Here is a 23,889-nt window from a genome sequence, read left to right as displayed (position 1 = left end):
CATACAGAAGGGGCAACCATAGACTGTAAAGGGGACACGGTTAAGTTTGCAGTTTGACAACAACAGGACTGATTTCATTTCGATGGACGCCCCTATCAGTTTTAGACCGAGTTTATTGAAGACAAGCTGAAGGAAATGGAGGAGAAAAGTGAAAGAGGGAGAGCTGCGGTGGAGTCTATGTGCTGGACCTGGGGGGATCAAGTGGTCGGTGTGGTCACTGCCTTCCAGTGGCCGCTGAAACCAGATGTTTGTGCTGCCCGTCGGACTCCGACCTGTGTTGTCAGTGCCTGGACGTATTGCTTCATAACGTAACTGGAGGAGAGTGGGTGAGTTGTTTTCGTCTCTTTTCAATAAAGCTAACAGATGTTTGATGCCTCGTATTATCTGATGGGACCCTGTTTGTACTGTTGATGACGTTTGGTGCTGTTCTGAGCATTGTTTGTGGCTATTAGTGGCTTTTTGATCGTTTGCGCGTGGATCAATAGACTGCGCTGTTTGTTATGGTGTGGTCATTGCTAAAGTTGCTACAACTAAACCTAGCGGTTAGCAGACTTCATCTCTTGAGGGGGGTCTAACTCGGTGTCACAGTGCTTTGGACCATGGGTTAAACTTACGCCGGAATATAATCATGGTGTAACTTACTATGTGTGTGTCTGTGTGCACTGCCTAACCTCAATATGCATTTTTTGTTCTGATTTTGTAATTCTGTTGAAACTTGTGTTTTACTTGGATCATAACTTGACTATTGTGTAGCCTACTGACACACAGTTTGGTTTGGTTTGAAACTCTTCTCCTTTTCACCTCTGTGGCAGACCAGCATTGTGTGGCTTCCAACTTCCAATATCATTTTTATTTATCACTTTATTCCTGTAAAACACACCAACTTCCTCCAAGGCAGCAGAGGGTAAAAAAACAACCCATTTGACTCCATTTGAAGCTCTCAGAAAACCATCAGACATAAGATACATAAGAGTCTGTTACAATTACCCTCTTTAAAGGGATAGTTCAACATTTTTGAAAATTGGCCCATCGCCATGATCCCCCTAGTAATAGCAGTAGGTTAGTTACCTTTAATTGTTGGTCCAAGCTGCTTTTAGATCGGGGGAGAAGAATGCCGAGCGGCGCAGCTACACTACGGAGGCTAATGGAATTTCTTGGTTTTGCTCATCAAACTCAGCAAATACACAACCAAAAAACTCAAAAACGCTGTGGTGGACAAGTTGTGACCTGCACATTTACCACGCTATGAGATAATAGCGGAAAGTTAAGAGAAGTGAAGCAAATACTCGGAACTACTTTCTTCAGTGAACCACTGGTCGGAGGGACACAGTGTGCGCACCTCAGCCAGTGCCGTAGTATACGGACGTATCTGCAGTAAACAGGCGCTTTTGAAATCACTCCGCCGAGCAGCCGTCTAGAGTGTAAAGTCCGACTTTGCCTCTAAAACAACTCCATCTCGCAACTTTCCGCTATTATCTCATAGCGTGGTAAATGTGCAGGTCACAACTTGTCCACCACAGCGTTTTTGAGTTTTTTGGTTGTGTATTTGCTGAGTTTGATGAGCAAAACCAAGAAATTCCATTAGCCTCCGTAGTGTAGCTGCGCCGCTCGGTATTCTTCTCCCCCGATCTAAAAGCAGCTTGGACCAACAATTAAAGGTAACGAACCTACTGCTATTACTAGGGGGATCATGGCGATGGGCCAATTTTCAAAAATGTTGAACTATCCCTTTAAGCAGAACACACTATGCTTTTCGCTGCTATCTGAAAATGAACTTACAGTGCATTATTCTGCTATTTGTTGCGAAATCTATATATAGATTTCGCAACAAATGACAGTGAGCAGTAAACACATTGACCTTCAGCATGGCATGCTGTGCTATAAATCCAGAACATTTGATTTGTGAGTTGTGTGACTCGACAGGAGCTCAAAACATGTCCTTTTTTCATATTAGAGAAGTGATGCTGTTCCAGAATGAAGCTTTGTCTCCATTGAGTTATATTCTTTCTTTTGGTGCTTTATTGCAATTTAGGTTCCAGTACTTGGCAAATTGGCATGAAGTTGATGTATTCCACAAAGTTTATACCTGTTTGCTAATTTTCAACTCATACTAATTATTTTGAGTCAGTAGGCCACATCATGCAATTATCAGGGTAATCACTATGAAGACACAAATGACTCTCCAGGCTTATGCTGCATGTGGGCTGTACTAATTACTCTAACGATTCCCATATAATTGCTGACCAACCCTAGCCTGGGTATACCCATGCTGCCTTGTGCGCGATTTTATTCACTCTGCAAGACAGCCTGGAAACCATGGACCCAATTTTTCCCTCAACGAGGGAGCCAATCACAGAACTGGGGAGGGACAACGATCCAACATGGCGGCAGACACTTTACCTTTCGATGCAGCGTTAGAAAGTGTTTTAAGTAGTTTAGACTGCAAGTTTATTTTGAAAAAAAAGAGCAACGTTTAGTGTTTTTTTCCTCATCGGATTTCTGTCGCTCTACATACATCATCAGGTATAATTGATACGAGTGGCTATAAGCTACGTACAGATGCATTTGATAGACATTCGTAGCGCCCAATAAACAGCTCTGGACTTTCGTAAACCACGCCTCAAATACGAAAAAAGTAGCGGGTGGTTCCCAGACCTCATCTCAATCCTCATTGAGATGAGGTCTGGTGCTAGACCAACCCTGTTTTACTCCATAATTAGCCAATATTTTCACATTTCCAAGTACTTGGAATTATTGGAACTGGAATTACTTTACTTGACTGTTGTACATTACGAGCCAGATCTACTAAGATCCCAGATAAAGGGTGCTAAATTGTGTGCTCCTAGTAAAGTTTTGCGTGTTTGGTTAGCGCAGGTGCAGCTCACTGTCTTAGCTGAGTAGGTAACTGGGATATCTGCTGTCATTCATTGAGCTGGAGGTGTGAGCTATGGCACAGAGCTCATGTGGGGCACTCGTGTCTAAACGCCCTGACCAGAGGGAGATGGAGTGAAGGCAGCCGAATTGTCTCTCTCTCTGTCCCAGAGAGACTCATCTCTGGGCAGCCGGAGGAGAGACATGCATTGTGCATAACAGCACTTAATGGACTTTTAACACACCTGAAAAAACTGCTACAGTTCGCTGGAATGACCCAGACGCGAGGAAATGCATAGATATAAGAGCATTTGCCCTGGCAGGTATTAAATCAATAACCACAGCCATTTGTGCGCAAAGCTGAAAGACTTGCTTTTCGAACGTGTTAATTAAAGACGCAAAAACTGCCACCGCAATCTGTTCCAGGTTTGGTAAATCACACTGCGTGCTCTAAATAAATCTATTTGCATCTACTCCTCCCAATATTTTGCGCGTTCTGGTAGAAACGCCCATATTTGCATATTCATTAAGGGAAACACGCTAAATGGATTACACATGCAATTTTGCCCGTTCCTCGGTGCGCCAGGTTAGATCAGCTGGTCTTTCTTTCATCAGGATGCCCTCAGTAGGTCACCCCTGTTTAATTTTTCCTTGTCACTCACCGGCGCTGCTTCGCTATACACAATCAACTTTTCTCTCTTTTTTCTTTTTTCAATTTACTTATTCAATATTAGTTTCAAGTTGTAAATCATGGTTGACAGTTGTGACTGATAGTGGGTGTTTGGCCTAATTCAGCCAAAAAGCCTGGGCATTGTGAGAACATCAGCAAGACATGTTGTTCTGGCAGCCAACTGTACATTTTCCCTGGAAAACCATGCTAATGTTGATTTTCTTATTTACACTTAGACTGAAGCTCAACATATGGATTAAGTCAAATGTTGAGGCATTCTTTAAACCCTTTGGCACTTAGTCAATGGGTTTGTGCTCAGTGACAGTGGAACATGAATCAACACAGACAGTTATGAATTTGTAAGATCAAGTAATTTTGAATAAGTACATATTGAATAACTGACATGAGAATGAGATGCTGCCACAAGAGGAAGAAGAGAAATATGGAAAGCAAGCAAGCAGTGGAAGACATGATGCATTGGTCTCTGCCTGCAGGGGCAAGACGACGCAATAAAAAATTTCACATGTGCAGCAGGGCTGCAAAATGAAACATGGTCAATACAATATGAGAGAGGTTCAAATGAAACAAAATTAAGACAATAGGAGAAGATTAAAGTTGCCCAGCTGCAAAACTGATTTATCAGACTAGGTTATCTTCTGCCTGACACATCCTGCATACACGCAGTTATACCTCAAGATGCACACACATACACACACACACACACACTCAAAAAAGAAAAAAATGTGCATCTTTTTGTTTTTATTCTGCTGTTTGTAAGTAGTCACATTACTAAAGGAAATTATTAATCAAAGTCTAATTGGCATTAGCGCACCCTGAAAGGTCTTAACCAACTCACAACTTATTCATTCACTGTGTAGGTGGATCACAAACTACAGTAGCAATGCCATCAGAAGGTGATTTAGACTGCTTTAACCTAAGCCAGAAGTGATTTGTAGTCTGAAGAAAAGCAATGCCAAAGTGATAGATTCAGAGAGTAGCTGAATACACAGCTGTTGGACTTCTCTTACTGTACCCCTAATTTACTGCAGCCGTCACTGCTATAGCTCTGTCGAGCCGTAAAACTCAATTAGTCGTTAATCATTTTGTTTCAGTTGGCTGAGCAGATAAGCTGCTACTGTGGGATTTGACTCGACTGACTTTCCACCTGATAACCTCAGTGAGTAGAGTGTGCGGCACATGGAGGGAAGTCTTGATTTCAAGTTCATGTGAAAGATCAACTCTCGGAAAGAGCTGAGTCCATCATCTGGTGGATATTTTCAAGTGAGGTGGTACAGGTCAATCAGTTTTACCATGACAGTACATTGTCTATATTCCCTTTATGTTATTTCTGCTCTGCTGTTTTTCCTTTTAATACATGCCAAGTTTATTTTAATGAACTGAACATAGAAACAAAATTAGGGAGCACAAATGCATAAAAACTAACTAACAAACACAAAATACTTAATGTCACACTTGGTTTTGTAGTCAGGGTGCAATTAATGTGCAAAGAAGTGAGCAAAGAAAGTAACCAGAGTTGGGGCGCATTCAAGATCCTCTAGTAATTCAGTCCAGCTGTGTAGTATACTAATGAGTGAATGCAGCTTCATCCTCTTTATTAATTATAAGACAAGGAACATTAAGCACACAGAGCCCCGGTGACTGGGTTTATAGTAGGCCTACATAGTCAGAGATGTTCTTAGGCCCTAAATGATTAAATGATTGGTCATCAAATAACAATATTTTTAGGTCAATTGTTTGAGAGACTAGTAGCCGATGCAAGAATCTTAGGAGTGGTATATGTCCAGTGTTTCAAGTTTGTCTTTGTTCAGTGGAGGGAAATTTTGACACTTACTTCAATTGGTGACAGAGTAAAAGGGAGTGTCGTCCATATTGTTGGGGTAAGCGGTATTGTTCTCACAGATAATTCAGAATTCAGCCTGGTGGGGGCATAGAGAGCTTTAAATGGAAAGGCCCCAGAATTGAACCTTGATGTACTTCACATGTCAGGCTACATTGCTCACTTATTTGACTTTTACATGACAACTCTGTTTTGGTTAAGGCTGCCTTTGGGGAAAAGTCAATGCCATTTGCAGAAAGTCTGTTGCCAGGCGACAACGTATTTGGGAGTTTGTTGTGAGGTGTCAAGGCAACATATTAATGGCTTGTGATACTGTAGTAGTACTCTAGAGTTTTACTGCATTTGTCAGTTCTCGGGACTGTTTGTGTTGGGATGTCAGCTGTGGCACAGATAAAGTGTGTGCACGATTAATGTTTTAGTTTTTTGTCTCTAGAATGTCACAGTGAATGTGTGGTGTGGAGTTTTCACAATTTACATTTTGTCAAAGTTTTTGATCTGACTTCTGTCAGAAGTAAGTCATTTCAAAGCAAAAAACAAAAAAAAACTGCACCATGTGATATTTAAATCTAAAGTATGGCCTCAGCTGTGAATGGACCTGGATATATGTTGAGTCGCCAAAAAAGTGTCAGGTGGGCTATGAAAGTTTTTGTCACTGTCATCATTGTTGTCAATATAAATGCTATAAAGTCACATTTTATGGATATTATTGACAGCAGGTAAGGATTAAGGATTTCTCAAAGAGACTACCAGATTCCCTTGGAGGTTTGTAGAACAGGAGGAGAGCCTTTCAGCTCAGCAGCAAGATATTACATTGAGGAAATGTCTCCAAATGATACATGCCTATCTGAAACACATCTGAAAAAGTAACAGCTACTCTTTGTATGAACTCTGGATGCACATATTAAGTTAAGCTAATTCAGTAAGAACATCTGCTCGACTATTCAAATCAAGTCAAGTTTAAGTAAGGAACATGAGATCTAATTTATGACTAATAAAAAGGTAATTGTTTTGGAAAGACTACTAGATAATAATCTTATATTTTGCAGTGTAGCTTTTCATTGCAATAGGCTGTTAAATAGCAATCCCATTTGATGTGTTGAGTACTGCCTGAAATGCTATTTAGGAATTAAGTATATTTCCAGTACATTAGTCCCTTGGAGAAGTCATGTGTGACTTTAGCCTTGCAGCCTGGACCCTCAACACATCAAGTGGAAACACAAACAACTGAGTGTGCAGTGCTGTTATCAGACTGGGAGGACTGAGGATGACAGATAGACTGTCAAATTGAAATTAGGGGAGAGAAAATGAGAAAAGGGTGGGAGGTGAGTTGAGTCACAGCATTGACTGGTTTTTCAATCGCTAGTCAGTGAACTCCAAGTGGGGGCGGAAGTTGAAACGAGTCCTCAGAGAGGAGAGTGACCAGGGTGAATACTCACTGGTAGTCGTTGGAGAGATGGGAAGTGGAGGCATAGCAGGTTCTTCCTCTTTGCTCTGATGTCTCTCATGATTAAGGCTCACCTCTGGTGGGGGCTGAGGTGGCTGAGGTGGCTGTCCTTCAAGATGTCTGCTGTGACGTGTGATGTCTTCCTCCTGTTACTTGTCCTTGGCAGTGGGAACAAATGATGCAAGAGGTGATGCAAGAAGAAAATGGGTGAATATTGGTACTCCTGATTTGTTGAGGCAAAGTCCACCTGCTTCATAAAGTGCATTACTGTACGTGGACACTTGAAAGCTACAGTATGTGCCAAGTGCTGATCTGAATCTTTCAGCTTCCCCACTTACTAACATTAGACGGTCATCTAGTACCTCAGCATCCAGAGAGCTGACTGTATTCAATAGATCAATAAAGTCTTGTTTCAGCATTTTAGACTACTGCTTCACATCACTTGTCCCTGTGTGCAGTATGGTGTAATGTTCACGTGGACGTGCAGCAACAAAATTCATAATTCTTTCTATTAGGTCAGAGACCATATCCCACGGCAAAACATTACAGGTACAGTATTTTGACATTACCTCTCACAACTGTTACAGTAAAGTGACCCACAATCAAAGTTTAGGCCCAGTCTTTAGCTTTCCTTGTTGTCTTTAATTTTTTGATTACCAAATACTGTCTGACAATACTCAATGATACTGTAAAAGAAAAAACATAGTCCAGGATTCAATTAAACTCTGTTGCTGCTATATAACAGTAGTTGCCAGTGTCTGCATAGTGCAACCTCCCGTGCAGGCAGCTGTAGAGCTGCAAAGAAGAATCGATTTCCAGGAAAACTACAGTTTTATGTAAATGGCACTGTAAAGCTCTAAATGCAGTGCATTTCATTGTTTTGGATTGGTGCATAGATATGAACACTTGCCAATTTTCAGTCCATTAAACAAGGCAGCATTGATGTATATTATCATAAAATCAGAATCAAAACAACAATTTGACACATTTGTTTGGGATGCTTGTTACTAGTTATCCTTTTATGCAGTCCGACCATGGCTGCTTCTTGTTCTGTACAGGCTAACTAGTTGCATCTCATAGTGCTGGCTCCTACGTTGTTTTTCATTTCACAGGGAAATGGTTTACTCATGGCTTTACTCCAAGAGAGTTCTAATGAAGACTGTCACTTGGCGATTTATTATTCAGCACGCATGCCTCCTGTTTCTTGTCAGTCTTGTTGGTGCTGATTAGGAGTGTGTTTGCATGTTGTAGCAGAATCTGTGGAGGCAAGAGTAAAAGGCAAATTGGATTAAATTAGTTTTTCTTTTTTCTAGCCATTTCAGATTGTGATTCATGTTTTTAAGTAGCTGCAACCATGAAGCCAGGGATGGTTGTCAGTATGTCGGTTGACCACTTTAGTCCAGACTGAAATATCTCAACATCTCCATAGCTGACTTCCTTGAACTTCTGTAAAACATTCAGTTTCTCGAGTTGGGATGGTATGAAATGAACTGATCATAGCTGGCCTGATATCTGAGGTAAACATTGATTACGACTGGAAATGCCCTTTAAAATGATTTTTCATCAGGTTAAGCATGCTAAGACGAGGAGGTTGAACAAGAGGGTGAATGTGCATATTGACACCAGCATATTAAAATTGTGCTAGCATTCTGATATTAGCATTTAGCTCGTATCACAGCTGTACAGCCTTACAAAGTCTCTGCCTTGTTTTCTGTTGCTCAAATTAATCCGCCTGTTAAAGCTGCTTTAAAGCTGCTTCTCCTCTTGGCTTTGCAGCCCGTTTGCTCTCCTGATTGAAGCCAGTTGTCTCAAGTACTTTACATAATTGAACTTTTTGCCATTGTCACTCAGAGTATTATAGAAATGTTCATGTTCTGCTATTAGCCATTAGCTTGTTACTTACCTGAAATCTGTTATTGGTTGCTAGTCTTTTTTATAGCCTTCGGCCTACCTGTCACCTACCTCAGGCCTTCAGATTTACCTCTCATCTGATGCAAGCTGTTTCCACCTATGTAACAATTGTAAAAAGTAAACTGCCTAAGCTGTCATGCTGAGACCTCCCTGCAATGGAGGCCCAGGCTCCTGCTGAGTTGTGACAGTTGCTGCTTTCTATTAGATGAAAGTCAGACAAAAGAGAATCAATGATTCATGTCTGTGCAGCATATCCGTCTATTCTAAATACCTACCTTTTAAAAAAAAAAAAAATTTCAAGTTATTGCTTTTGATTAACCACAGAATGTGGGCATGAATGTACAGCTGTAAGTCCACAAATTGACAACATGTATTAAATTGATCAGGTTATAGTCATAAGACAGTTCACTTGAGGTCAGACAAGGAACATGGGTCAGTGTGACTATGCCCTGCTGTAAGGACACAGAGATATTATCAGGGATCTGTATGCCATAATTAGAGAGGAATCTTTGCATGTTTTAGCCGTGTGACTGGAAAACGAGAATCAGCTGCAGTGTCACTTTGCCAGCGTCTTACAGAACATTTTAAACAGTCAAAAATAGAAACCAGGAGATTGGTAACTGGGCCGCATATAATTAAATTAGAGAACATATGATTTTCACTTATTTTTCACATGGGCCTATACAGTATACTGACATTTTAAAATGTACCTTCGTTGGAGATTAAATTAAACCAGCTTTGATCTGTACAAACGTGCAGATGTTCATTCAATCCTTATGTCCTCACATATATATCACCCTGAAAACTGTTTGAAGTCACATGGGTTATTAAATAACTCCTCATAACAACATCATAGGAAGTGCACCTGCTTGTGTCCCATTGAATTTCTACCAGTGCAGCTACAAGAGATACAAGGATGATTGATTAGTTACAGTCAAACGTGCTCTGACATGTGACTCTCTCTCAACAAGACAATTCCCACTCCCTCTATTCCTATGGGTCTTTTCTTTTTCTTTCATGAAACAAAAACACTGAGAGTCCTGACCCACATATTAAAAGTGTTGCTTTTCACTAGCGCAATAAGACAAAGAGAGGCTAAAAGTGGGGGTTGGGGAGCGGTACGAAGAGAGAGCGCAACAGAGAATGAATGAGGAATGTGGTAGATCCAGGAATAGGATGATGAAGATGATAATGATGATGATGGCATCAGGTCTGGCATCAGACATCAACTACTAAAACAATCACACAGTAAGGACATACAGAGAGTTATGGACCCAAAACTGGCATTTTGTTACACTTTCCACTGTCAAATCTATCAAACTTGATCAGAAACAGTGACCAAATTAAAGGGATAGTTCACCCAAAATTCAAATTCCACTCATTATCTACTCACTACTATGTCGACTAAGGGCTGGGAGACGTTTCAGAGTCCTCCGTGCCTTCTCAGAGTTACAGTGGGGCTCGGCGCAGCACTGCATGTCCATATGACGGTTGCGAACGGGGCTCAATTTTCTTTGTCCAAAAAGACACACCAAAAACCATCAAAATACCTCCATACTGCTCATCTGTGATGTCCCTCTTGTATTGAAGCCCCGACATGAGAAATTGTTCCGAAAAAAAATGTAATAAGTCTATATTTTAAGCTTGTTTGTAGCGGAAGCTCCCAGCACTGCTCTTCCTGGTCCGTCCAAATCTTGCGAGATCATATGGACATGCAGTGCTGCACGGAGCCCCGCTGTAACTCCGAGAAGGCACGGAGGACTCTGAAACTTCTCCCAGCCCTTAGTCGACATGAGGGTGAGTAGAAAATGAGTGAAATTTGAATTTTGGGTGAACTATCCCTTTAACCTTTTCTCACAACACATGTTTTTTATAACCATGCACCTCCAGACTGTGGATCAAGCTCCATTTTTGTTCCAATGAGACTTTATGTGATGTTTCCATGTAATAAATTATGTTAAAATTTCTATCATCGAGAGTGACCGAAATAATCTACAATTTATCTAACTCCCAAGACCTTATCTGTCATGTGACTATCACATAACAGTCATTATAGGCATCCGCAATGTTTTTAATATAATCAGACTGTTGTGTAATCCACATGTATGACTCTGAAATTTTGCTTTAAGAAGAGTTTATCATTGTTTGTGTTTGACCTGTGAACTAGTCATGCTATGCTTAAATTGAGGCCTTGAAAACATGTGTTATGAGATCCAGATACATACATGTCCCACATCAACAATCATTTGCCTTTAGCAGTGTGTTTTTGCACCTTCTGCTAAGTCTCTAATATGTTGCCATCAACACCTGAATGATTTGCGCCAGAATTCAATTCACCTCTCAGTGCCGAGCTCTCAGCCCCATGCTGTCAGCAATGCCCAAATGCTAAACCGGGGCTCTGTAGCCAAGGCCCTGAGCCACACTCTTGGCCTCAGCTTTTGTTTGTCTTTTTATGCGCACTATTTTCATTTTTAAAAATCTAAGCCAACAAGGATTGGTGCCCCATTTTCAGCATGGAATATTTCATAAATTGTGGCAGTATGCTTCAATGTTATCAACTCTCTGAATTTTCCCGTATAGGCTTTGGGGTTGACTATGCTGCTGCTAAAACAATCATAAAACTATTGAGCATATGTACACAATACATTAGACACAGATCTCTCTTGACATAATACAGACTGTAACAGTCAACAGTGTCCTTCAGAAGCTCAGTGTGAAGCCGCTTGACTGTCATTTGGGTATACTCTTTCTCCAGGATAAAATAATAGAGTCTCTATGGGGGCAGACAAAGTCAAACAAATGTGTGGACATAAAGTGCAGAGATGTGGTGGTGAATTCATTTAAAGAGCAACATTTAAATTGATATTCCCACTTAATTGCTGTGTGGGGGAATTGTGTAGAAACTGGATTTAAATGAATAACTGACCTCTAGCAGTGAATTAAATACTTGGTGCACTGAGATTTGGTGCATGGCACTGAAACGCACCACAATAATAATAATACAAATGCCTGAGGGGCCACTCAACATATTGCTCAAAGGATTGTACAGTATAACTTCTCTCATCACTTCAACATAAAACCCACAATGGAAATCTTACGAAGATAGACCTAGAAATATCCCTGCTGTTTTCAACATAACTAAACCTAATGTGGCTCTAAGGTGAGGAAGCGCCAAGTTAAACATGTCAAATGTGTCATCTAGGATTCTTGTGACAAACAAACGATCCCAATCTCCCGATCTCTAAATAAAATCACCTCACTCTTGATTTACATAGATGGTAGTGTTGTTGTTATATAAAATACTTTATTTGAGCACATCATTCTTCTGCATGGAATCATTTACAAGACAGACAGTAGCCTACAATTTGTTCTTTAGGAACATTCAATTATGAAACTGATGAAAATGTCGTAGTGGTTTGATGAGAAGACAAATGTTCATGATGATGGTCATGAATTCAGTCTTTAACCACAAAAGAAGTTTTAAAAAAACATCAGTGATGGATTCAGACAGGTACAGCATATCTGAATGTCAGTGATTACTCAATTAGTGTGTCAGTAGACAATGGTTCGGTGTTTTGGTGTTCAGTGAACAGAGATCATCAAAAACAGATGATATTTGACTTGTTTTCCCATTAATATAGTAACTTTTTATTTATAATACAAATTAAAAATTACAATTTTACCCTGTCACAGTTTCATGTAGCCCACTTATAAGCATATGCCCTGAAACGTATAGGGTGGGGTTTAAACTGTCCTACACCATTTATTTACACACATCTATATGCATGCATAAGGGAGGATCATCATGATGATGCATGATGATGACCTTGATGCATGAGGATGGGCTTGATGCTTGGGAATCAAAGGATTTGGGGAAATTAGGGTGATTTATTGGCATAAAATGTATTGGAATAAAATATTCACAATTATGTTTAATTAGTGTATAATCTCCAGAAACTATGAATAATTGTGATTGGCCTAATTGGTCTAATTCGAAGGAGCCTGCTGCGTTGTACCACTGTATCCAGAAAAGCCCAGAGCAGACATACCAAATAATGGGTGTGGAGAGAGTTTTTTTTATATAGGCTATACATCTTTTTGTGTTTCCTGAAGGTCACCAAGGTTGTCTTAAATGTGTGGAAAGGGAGGGGTTATACATTTGGTTGCAGTTTACAACCTTACCACTAGATGGCACAAAATCCTGCACGCTGGTCCTTTAAATAACAGAGGGAAAGACACATATTTTTCTGTTCTCTCAATCCACGTCACAAAAATGTGTAAACTGGGAGGTTGTCAAGGGGTGAACAGATATTGCATTTAAAGGTGGTGTCAATTTAAGGTTATTCTCAGGCTTGGTAAGAATGCGATGTAGAAAAATAGAAGCCTCAACTCAAAGGAAAAACCTACACACTGTTGATGTGCAACATTTCAAATAGAAGACAAACATGTACTCCACCGTCAAAGCACATAATAGCATGGTGTGCTGCATGGAGTCAGCTTTATCATTTAAAAGAATGGCGGTGTGTTGCCTTGTCACGTTTAAGATTTGCCTTGAGGAGTACTCTATTTTTAATTGCATGTGTGTGCATGTATGTCTTGTCTACATTTGTTGCTGTTTGTGCATCAAGTCCGTGTGAGCTCACATGCAATGTGCAAAATGGTCACTTCAGATTGTCCAGTGTAAACATCACTGTTGTCTTGTGTGGTCACACTGGGCCACAAGACACAGCTGAGAGTTAGCTGTAGGCAGATGAGAGAAGGGTGGTCTGTCTAAGCTGGATTCCTCTTTACTGTGCTAAAAGGCACACAACAATGCTATAACCCCTGTTTAGTCACGAAAGTAACTCACAGAAGATCCTCAGTAAAAAGATACATTTAAAGAATCGGACCTTGTACCAATACATCAAAATTAATTGAGGAATCAGTGGCATGATTCATCTTTATGACTGATCCGAGCAGCCTCATTGCTTTCACTTTGCTGGTGAAATGAATGCATTGTACGGAAAATTCGTTTTCAGTTTATGTAGACAGACTTGCGTTGCTTCTGCTCACACTGGTTGGCACACTACTGTGTGTGCATTGAATAAACAAGGATCAAATCAATACGATAACAACAGAGGTGCTGCAAGCTGATGCCAAGGCTCCATATTGGAGCCAATCTGGGAGGGAAAGTTTTTCCATATTTTGTAATGTAATGATAATATTGAAATAATGATAAAAAATTATTTCTGTAATGGTCCTGATGCACATAGTAGAGGAAGGCATTGGAGGGGAAAATGTATTTGTCCATCAGCTCATTAGAAATAATAAAAAAAAAAATTAATAATTAAGAAACAGGAAAAATCAATTGAGGCGTTTCCACTATACCTTTGGCTTGGGTGTTGGGCAGTTTGATGGCAGTGGGGAGAAAGAATCCCCTGAACCTCTCAGTTCTGCAGCGTAACATGAGACATTGGCTGTTGCTGTAGCTGCTTCTCTGACCTGCCATAAAGTGCTGTCTAACATGTCCTGAACTCTGAATATGGTAGAGATTCAAAAATATATAAACCATTTTAGCAGCTGCATGTAGAGATGTGTGACATTTTACGGCAACAACAAATGAGAAATGAATTTATAGAGAAAATAGAACTGACATTCTTGTAACCTGCAAACTCTATGTAGAGAGATCTGGCTGACAGCAGCGCCATCCACTACGCACAGGCGACACAGGCAGTGTGTTCCCGGTGTTAGACATGCTCCAACAGTGAGTCACATATCTAGGGATGTCCCAAAATAGCTTCCCCCACCCTGTCATTGTATAGATTAGAACTTGTGGAAAAAAAGGTTGATAAAAATCGGATCCTTTCTTCACTGTAGTCTGCGGTGTTTTGTTGCAGTGATGAGTTAGGGTTATTTATTTGTGTGTACCTTTGTGTGAGTGATTGAGGTCGACATAAAAGTACACCACATTTAGTGAGCTGCAGCTGTTTTCAATGCGGAGCATTTGGCCAAAATATAAAAATCAGATCAGACCTCATCAAGGCCAAAAAGCCTCACCACAACTTCTTAATTAGATAAATCTAATTACTCAAATCCAGGTGTATACTGTCACTGTGTGTCGTCATTTCATTTGGCTCTGTGCATTTACATATTTGTCACAGTTAAGGAAGGATAAAATGGGATATTGTTCTTTTTGTAAGCACTGGACAGCTGTCTGTTCACCAGGTGTGTTTTGTGTTTCTGCTGCCCATGTTTACTGCTGATTGAGGTAAACATCAAGGTATCCTGCCCAGGACTGAGCAGATGGTACTATGGGACAGAAGGAAGGAACACAAAGGCAACACAAACAAGCTGAGAGTAAGATTGATATAATGGATTATGAATTTTACAGAATTCCTCCATTGCTTTCCTTTGCACATTGCATCAGTCAGTGTTGATCTATGTTCAGTTTAATATGGCAATAATTATAAAATATGTAAAAAATACAGAATCCAATATAATCTGTGTAAATATAGTTTTTCAAGGTTGATATCAAAGCTATCAAAGTGTGATCAAGATCAGACAGGATCATGTAAATTCTGATTGGCTGCTGCTTTTCTCCAACCCCCCTTTTTTCCATCTCCTTCTCATTTATTCCACTTACACGGCTCTGCAATGAATGAAGGCACATGCCTACATTCAAACAGATACATGAATGGATGTGATAGCATTAATGTTTTCATTATACCGGATATGAAATGCGTTCCTTAAGGTAACACATCCATCCATGTCCTTTGTGTTGAAGACTAATGCAAAGACTTGTGTTTTTGTTTTCTTTATGACTAATGATCTCAGTGGATCCTCCAGTGCGTTGTAAAATTACATTCGAACAGACTACACACACCAGTGTGCCTTTGCTGGTGGCAATAAACTGTGCACGCTAGCAAAGATTAACCATGACATTTTGCTTTCACTTGCACTTCAAAGCCAAACCCGTGCCCCAGTCTCAACCCCATCCTGCAGAAGTCTCTACATTCACATATCCATTTTGTGTCATGTCATTATCCTTTGCCCCTGTTCTCTCTCATCTTACTGTCTTGGTCTTTCGCACTTTATTTCCTTTATCCACTGTTAATGGTCCAACAAAACTGATATTTCTGGTCAACTAAGATTGTACACAAAAGAGTACGCGAGTCTCTGTCCAGGGGTGAAGGTGAAAATGTGAAAATAAATTAACTCTCGGTCCGTGTGTTGGGATGTGTAAAAATTACATTTATATATATTGACGGGTTTAGATATGAAATCATTTAGATGCTATTTTGCATGTGGGAATTAACATGTGTTAAGGATAAAAATGTGAAACATAAAAGGTTGAGATAGACAGAGGTGTCTGCATGTGTGTGATGGAGAAGGGGGGGGGGGGCGTGCAGTGAAGAGAATGCATGTGTGTAGAAGAAGGAGATTTAAGTAGAGAGGGAGAGAGCAGAGCAACAGAGCAGAGGCTGGGGGGGGAGACAGTGGGAGCTGCAGACTGATAGAGACAGAGAGGAGGAGAGGACGAGAGAGCAGAGACCAGCAGCACAAGGCAGAAGCAAGTCTGTCTCTATCTGTCGCCTCTTGGATCTCCCTGAGCACAGCTGGCAGGCTGCTGCAGAGCGCGAGTGGATCCTCGCGCTCAGTGACTGTGTGGGGGAGCGGGAGCGCCTGAGTGCGCAGCACACACCAGAGTTTCCCAGTGGCTACACACAAGTCTGTGTTGAGCCTTTCTGTTTATGGTGCTGCCACACATGAGTGAAGGTTTGACCGTCTTCGCTCTGGACTTGACTCAACACCCATGATCCACAGCCAAGTGTGGCATACCCTCTCATTAAGGTAAGGAGAGAACATGTTTTATTGACAGGACTCCAAAGGGACTCTTAGGGGAACTCTTTTGTTTCTAGAAGAATAATTAATAAATAACTCCAGCTTAACCCTAATGAGATTCTGTCATATAGGCATGCTTGTTTAATTTAGGAAAACAAGCATGAAACTGAATGTGCAGCACAGTAGATCACATTGCATTTGTCCCAGGCTAGAGTTTCACTGTTTATTGTGTTTTGGTCTGACCTGCTTTGTGCCTACAAACATCCTGATGGACTTGCCTATATCAAGTGATGACCCCTGCGCTATCTCTTCCCCGCTCATGTGTTGATGTAATTACTGTATATATAACATTATCCCACTTTCTGTCATTGCCTCGCGACAGTAGGAGGCAGATGGTTGATTGTTTGTGGCCGTAACAGATTCTGATGATGACTTTTTATTAGTCCGTAAGCCTCAACATCTGTTGAGTGTCGTGTGCTGAAGGTTAACCGAGTCAGACCAGATTCTGTATGTTGCACAGTAAAGTTAAATTAAGTGAAAGTTACTCGGAGTTTGTCTTGTGGATTGCATAAGCAGTGACATAACAGTCCTGTTTTGGTGATATACACTAAACATGCTACATTCAACCGGCATTCATCGTACAGGAAGTTGTGTCTATGTTAAATACTACAGCATACAAATCTAGTGTTATCTGTCAGGAGTGAATCATCAAAGAAAAGTGTTTTTCAAACTAGAAACTACAGTCTGTCATCGACAGACAACACAGTGATTGTTGCCCCACGTGCATGCGACTTGTTTATTGCCTCCACTGAGAGGGGGGGGGGGAGTTCTAATGAATGTTGTCTTTGTAATTGAGACAAACAGAGATAATGAAATGTCTCCCTTTGAAATGTGAACCCAATCTGACATGCTCTCTGATGATGTGTCTCTTCACTCCATGTTTAAACACATTATGCGCTGTTTCTCCCGACTGGCTCCCCGCTTTTATGTGTCAGTCATTGTCGACTCTTCTGAAGGTCCACACAGGCATACTGCTACCTCATGAACATAAGCATGCTATTCAGAATGGCTTTGAATTCATCAAGATAATTTGTGTTTAGCAGATTTTTTAACATTCGAGTGCTCTTTCAGCCATTCTTAGGACATTTTAGAAACACACTTCAATGGATTAGCACCAACATTAGTGCTGCCTGCACTGAATAGATGTTAATTTGATTTTTTCTGATTGATTCTTCTTACTTGAGCTGCTGTGTAGCGAAGCCGTCAGTGTGCAAATGATTCAAATCTGTTTACCTTTAAACCTATTTGTTTTTTCCTCTAATTCTGTCACAGCAAGAATGAATATTGATACAATGTAGTTTGTACTCAAGCTTTTGTAAAAACCAATCTTTCAGTTGAGTGATTTAGATGTTGTTTTGTTACAGTATGAATGACAGGACTAGAGTTCCCTGATACAGGGCATGCAAGGCCATGTGATTATTTGGAGAGGGCATACATTCCCCTATTAGGTTTAGAGCCAGACATCCAAACATCATACACTGCTGATATTCTACACTGGTCATGCCAGCCATAATAATAATTAAGCAGCCTACATCCCCTATCCAATATGAGAGAGCAATCTTTGTCAAGCTCTGCTGCCAACATTGCTGTAATGTCCACTTCTCTCTGCCAGGTTTATTCTTGATTCACATGATGTTCAGGAACACAAAAGCTCCGTGTAATGAAATATCAGTAGGAGCAAAGAGCAAACTGGACAAAATGAAACATCAAATCAAAGGGCAAGGTTGTGTATGCAACATAAGTCATAGTAAATGTATTGTGCTCTGTGTCTGTGTTTAGATATATTGTTTTGGTGGGAACCGAACCGCCGTCAGAAGATTGTTTGCAGTCACATTAGGATATCTGAAAATGCTGTAGCTGGGTCTCTGCAGACCTGAAATGTATTTTAAACCCAAATAAGTAATTAATCAATTAGCTGACATGTTGATGGACAAAAAGTAAATGACAAATTATTTTACTGATTCCAGTCTCTCCAATGTGAGGACTGGTGATTTGCACTTTTTACTAAATCCTAAACAACAAAATATTGTTTCAGTTGCAGTTGAAATATGAATAAAACTGAAATTGTTTATCTGTTAGTCGACTGACAACTCACAAACTTCTTCAATTATTGATTCATTTATTTTTTGGAGTTGTGTACGAGCGGGGGGGAAAAATCCTCTGATTCCATGTACAGTAATAAGATCTTTTATATGGATATTTGTGGAGCCTGGACTGCTGAAGACTAAACACCTAATTGATTCATTGAGAAAATAATCATCAGATGGATTCTTAATGAAAGTAATCACTGGTTTTGTCTATTTGTATAAATGAAAAAAAATACTGCCTGTTTTGACTTTTGTACTTATATCATTTGCCTTTCTATGTGGTGCTCATATAACCCACTTAGTCCCACTGTGTGACAGTGTGGAGGTGATATTGTGAGCAGCAGTTTCCACATAAGTGTGGGAGGGAAGGCGTTTTGCAGGGATGTGCCAGTGGGGGTGAAAGGCTGAGTCCATGATTAATCAGGTTTATGGAGGAGATGAAGGAGAACTCCTGTGTTGCTTTGAGTTAGGGAGGTGATGGCTTACAAGACCACTGTCCAATGGATGTGTATGTTCTTGCTCTGTGGTAGTTGCATCATGATTGTGCTGTGCTGTTCCAGATAACAGCACTGTCTCTTTTCTTTGCCCCTGACTAATGTTTGTTATCATGTGTGCTTGGGAAAAAGAGTAAAGGACAATGTATTGTTGCAACAAATTATCACAAGCACACACACACACTAAGAAAACACCTCATTATCCTCATCTTTGTATCCAGACATGAATGAAAGAGGTCGCTGACATAGAGTGTGGGAGTTCTTAATGAATGAACATTTATATTGGTTGCAGTGTGGGTAGATTGGCATACAAACACTTCGAAACATAGCTTATTTTATAACACCATGCCAGCACGGTCATTCATCTGCTGACTTGCTGTATGAAATCAACCATCCCCCACACTGTTGGATCCAGTTCAGTCTGCTCTGATTCATTCACTTTAACTTCTGTGACGTCCATCACTTCAACACACCACACTCTCTGTTGGGAAAATTGAAAACTTAAGGCTGGTGGTTTTGAATTTAGTAGAGATATCCTGCTGTTTGGTAAATTAGTGCATTCGTCAGTGTGATGTTGTTACTTGCCAGAAAGCACGGGGCAAAGGAAGGTATAACAAAACACAGGCGTAATCAGGTTCTATTTAATGTTCAAAAGGTAATGATTTATTTGGTTCACAAATTTAGATATCAGGTACAACAACTGAGGGGCACAAACAAAGGAAAGGGGCTGTGGGTAGAAACAAATACAAAGTTTACTTCCCATTAACTCAACATGACAGCAACCTGCTGTGAAAACTAAAAGTACTGTTCTAATCATAGCTGTTGAAACAAAACACAGAGGAGGGAAAAGGAAAATAGTCCTAAAAACCTGGCCAGACCAAGAGCCCCTAAATGGATGTTTCTTACACCCCCTAGGTATAGACTGATGCATCACTGTGAGAGGATCAGTCTTCTCTAAGAATATTAGTTCAAACCTGATGAAAAAGCATCTACTCCTGTGTCTGTGAGTGGCCACCTGTGATAGGATCTCACTTCAATGCTCTATGTGAAAAATAGATATTTACATTATTTCTCTTTGATAAGACCAAATGCCAAGTTGTTTTCAACCAGTTCAACTATGACAGATGGGTCAGTTGTTAGTGTCATTGTTAGAGGGAGAGAGAGGCATGTAGTGGCTGAGCGGATCAATGTTCTGCTTGCAGCTTCAGAATGTGGTCTTACACATTTGAAATAGAAAAAAAATGTAAAAATCAATATGTTGTGGTCATTGTTGGTATTGTGGCGGGTCAAGGCAAATAAATTAATGTATGGGAAACACTGTGAGAAGTACAACAATATTTCAAACTGGTCAGACAAGTGAGTAGGCGGTCGCTCAGTGTGCCCCATGACATAAATGCAGCCCAGATCAGCTGTGATGTTCAGTGATTGAAAGTGCCTCAATGCATTTTGGGATTGGATCTTAGAATTAATAATGTTTCATCCTGTGTTCATTTTTTATTTGATGGATTGCAACTAAAATCTATATTTAATTGTTTGGCAGAAATTGTTTCCTCTGAGGGGTTTGCATAGTTTTGTCTATTGCTCCTTCGTACATGTACTGTAAGTGTCAGACTCTGTTGCTCAACTGTTAGGGGTTCAGTCATTACAGAGGGAAACACTGTTGTTCTCAAGTGGGAGATAAAAGTAGAACAAGAAAACAAGAGAGGACCAGGGGTACTAGAGCTTGTTGTCTCTCTTCTGCCAAGTTGGATCAACATACTGCTTGTCCTTTACAGAAACAATGTGCTGTGAAAATATAAGACAACACAAAATGGAAAACAATAGGGAGTCCATAATTAGAAAAATGTTTGGTTTCTTGGCTCTTTTCTTCAGAAGATCTTTATCTACCAATGAATTGCTGTCTATAAGAGCACACATGGATGTCTCATTCATCTTTACGATGTATGCATATGCACAGGCATACATTGGCATGTTTTTGCTTTGCTTTGTCCATTGTGCTGTGTTACGTCTGCCGTCGTTATCTGTTAAATGTGTGCAGGTGTGTATGTGGTGTGTCTGTCTCTGTCGCTCATCCCAGGTGGTGCTTGTTAGCCTCAAACTCCTCCCACTCCCGAGCTATTGGTGCGGCGTCCTCAGCCTGGTCGGGGATTGGCGCGTGGGTCTGGGGGCTTGGCATTTAAACTCCAGCTGAGCAGTCGGTGGGGCAGAGCACGGCAGAAGACTCCTTTCCTCAACCCAACCAGCCACTTCTAGTTGTGTTGTTCTTTTGTAGGGGTGGACCGCCATTTCAGTTATCAGTTTTCTCATGTTTTGTGGTTAGCCAGGGAGGGCAGTTTATGTTCTTTCCTTTCCTTTTCTTTGCAGGTCAGTTTGCCACTTTGAGTTAGATTCCTCTTTTGTTTGTTATGTTGGCCTGGGTCCACCCTGAAGTCCTCTTATTTACTTATATTTACCTTACCTATTTTGTACACCAATAAATTATGGGTTATTTACCATTTGAATCCTGGTGGCTGTTTTGAGTTCTGGGAAGAGGGTCTCGTATTCATGTTGCTCCTCAGAGACCCCTAGCTGGGGCGTAACAGCTGCAAATGATTGCCAACCTCATTAGGAAACAAGACTCGACGTGACTCATTGTGGTTGTTACTATTAAACTTATATAACCCTGACAATAGACAATTCTGTTTTAAAACAAAATTCAGGAACTTCCTGCCAGCTCTTTTGCCATCACTACATGGTGAATCAAAAAAAACTCTACGTTTTAGTGACCCAAATGAGAGCTATTAAACACAAACCAACTACATTTTATGTAAGCTGAATGCATTCAGTCCTGCAGTTGATATCTAACACAGACAACTAAATACCCTGTACACAAAGGCACTGACTGGATATAAAACATGGCAGATAGTTGTGACAACAGGAAGGATATCACTGTTAAACTGTCCAAGTGTGATAAATAATGGAAAAGGGATACTGCCATAACCTGAAAGCTCAGCTAAGAGTGGGAAATCAAATCTGTTTTAGCTGTCAAGATAATATATTTCAAGATGTGGGTTGAGCATCAAGATTAACAGTAAGCAACACATTTTTGGCTTGTGGCTGTATCAGAACTTTCTATGAGCACAGGCTGCCTGCCAAACAGCCAGCTACTCATCTGAATCCACGTCAGACGTCACACGAGCGTTAACCCTCCATCAGTCTGATGAAGGGTTAACGCCCGAAACGTCACATGTGTGAGTGACATTAAACTGTCACGTGAGCTCTTAAGCACCTATGTCTTCAGTTTTTTTGGGGATGTGCGTGTAGCTACCTCTGTTTTTACTCATCTGAATCCAGCCACCTACTTTGTGATGTTAATTTTTAACTGTGATGAAATAGTTTCAGTTGATAAGTGGCATTTTGCTTTGTTTGTACAGTACATTTTAGGACAACTAGCTTGTGCCTCAAAACAATGTGGGCAGGATAATAAGGCCCAATCCCATTTCTCTTTTTTACCCCTACCCCTTCCCCTACCCCTTGCCCCTCGCCCCTTGAAACGGAGCTACAAGGGGTAGGGGTAGAAAGTCAACCCCTCCGAATTGGGACACCCCTTCAACAATCACATACGTCATCACGTAGTCTCACTGGCTTTTACGTAAGCTGATGCGGCGAGCTTTTGCCAGAAATCAAATAGCGTGTTCCATATAACTTAATAAAATAAGATAAAACTTAATGCAGACTGATCGGTTCATTGTAAAACATTTATTTACTGATGTAAATGTGGTGATTTCTGTACACAGAGCCCAGAGGCAGCGCTGCCTGCTCCTCTGTCTGGTACATGAAGCATAACTTTTCATCCAAATAAACTAATGCTACTACACAATTGTCAGATTTCATCAATGAGACCAACATTTAAATGCTGAAAATAATTTAACGTGCTGGTGGTAAACCTCTAAAAACCCGCGGATAAGTTAATTAACGACCGCCTTCTCTCCCGGCGGGACCGGGACGAGGACGTAATTTGGCCGGCGGAGCAGCGCTGCAGACCGGCTGCTGTCTCTGTGAGGAGCCGCTCCTCCTGGAGCTTCACTTCTCCGAAAAATCGTCAGGGCAAACTTCTAACCCGCCGTCATTTGGGTAAACTAACTGCACATTTGGGACCTAAACAGCTACTTTCTTGCAAGAAAAAATATTAAAACTTAATAAAGTGACGTAATAACCGCGCTACAGTGAGAAATAAAACAGCTCGTTTTACAGCCACCGCTGCCGGCTGCCGCAAGATGCATTCTGGGAAACTTTTCATACCCCTCCGTTTGGAGTGTGCCTCTGAAAAATCTCCGTTTGGAGGGGTATGTAGCCCTACCACTTCCCCCTACCCCTCTGTCCTAACGGGAATTGGGACACCCCTACCCCTACACGTGAACGCGCAAAACGGAGGGGTAGGGGTAAGTGGTAGGGCCAAGGGGTGAAATGGGATTGGGCCTAAATGTGCTGTCTGTATGGAAATCGAAAGAATTTTATACAATTAACATGCCATACAGTACAGACATACAGTAAATCCTAATCCGGCACACATACCACTAGCCATACTTTCGATATGTATTTTGCTTTTGTGAAATTGCAGTAAAACCATAGGGACAAACACACAAAATAAGCCTTGTACGATTTGTTCATTCTCTTGTCTGCAGTAAGGCACT

At 40.8% G+C, this 23,889-nt stretch overlaps 1 protein-coding gene across 1 annotated transcript in view; it reads left to right on the top strand.

Moving 5' to 3' along the window:
• The first annotated feature begins 302 nt into the window (after positions 1–302).
• opn7b (opsin 7, group member b) overlaps positions 303–23,889 on the top strand; it is a 90,470-nt gene continuing 66,883 nt past the window's right edge. Inside the window, exon 1 of the mRNA XM_083975404.1 lies at positions 303–326. The gene's annotated coding sequence lies outside the window, so the exon portion shown is untranslated. The remainder of the gene's footprint in view (positions 327–23,889) is intronic.

The sequence above is a fragment of the Trachurus trachurus genome (genome assembly GCF_905171665.1).
Source record: "Trachurus trachurus genome assembly, chromosome: 7".
Taxonomy (NCBI): Eukaryota; Metazoa; Chordata; class Actinopteri; order Carangiformes; family Carangidae; genus Trachurus; species Trachurus trachurus.
Note: the sequence above shows the minus strand (reverse complement) of the source record. Positions and strands in the feature narration are given on the sequence as shown.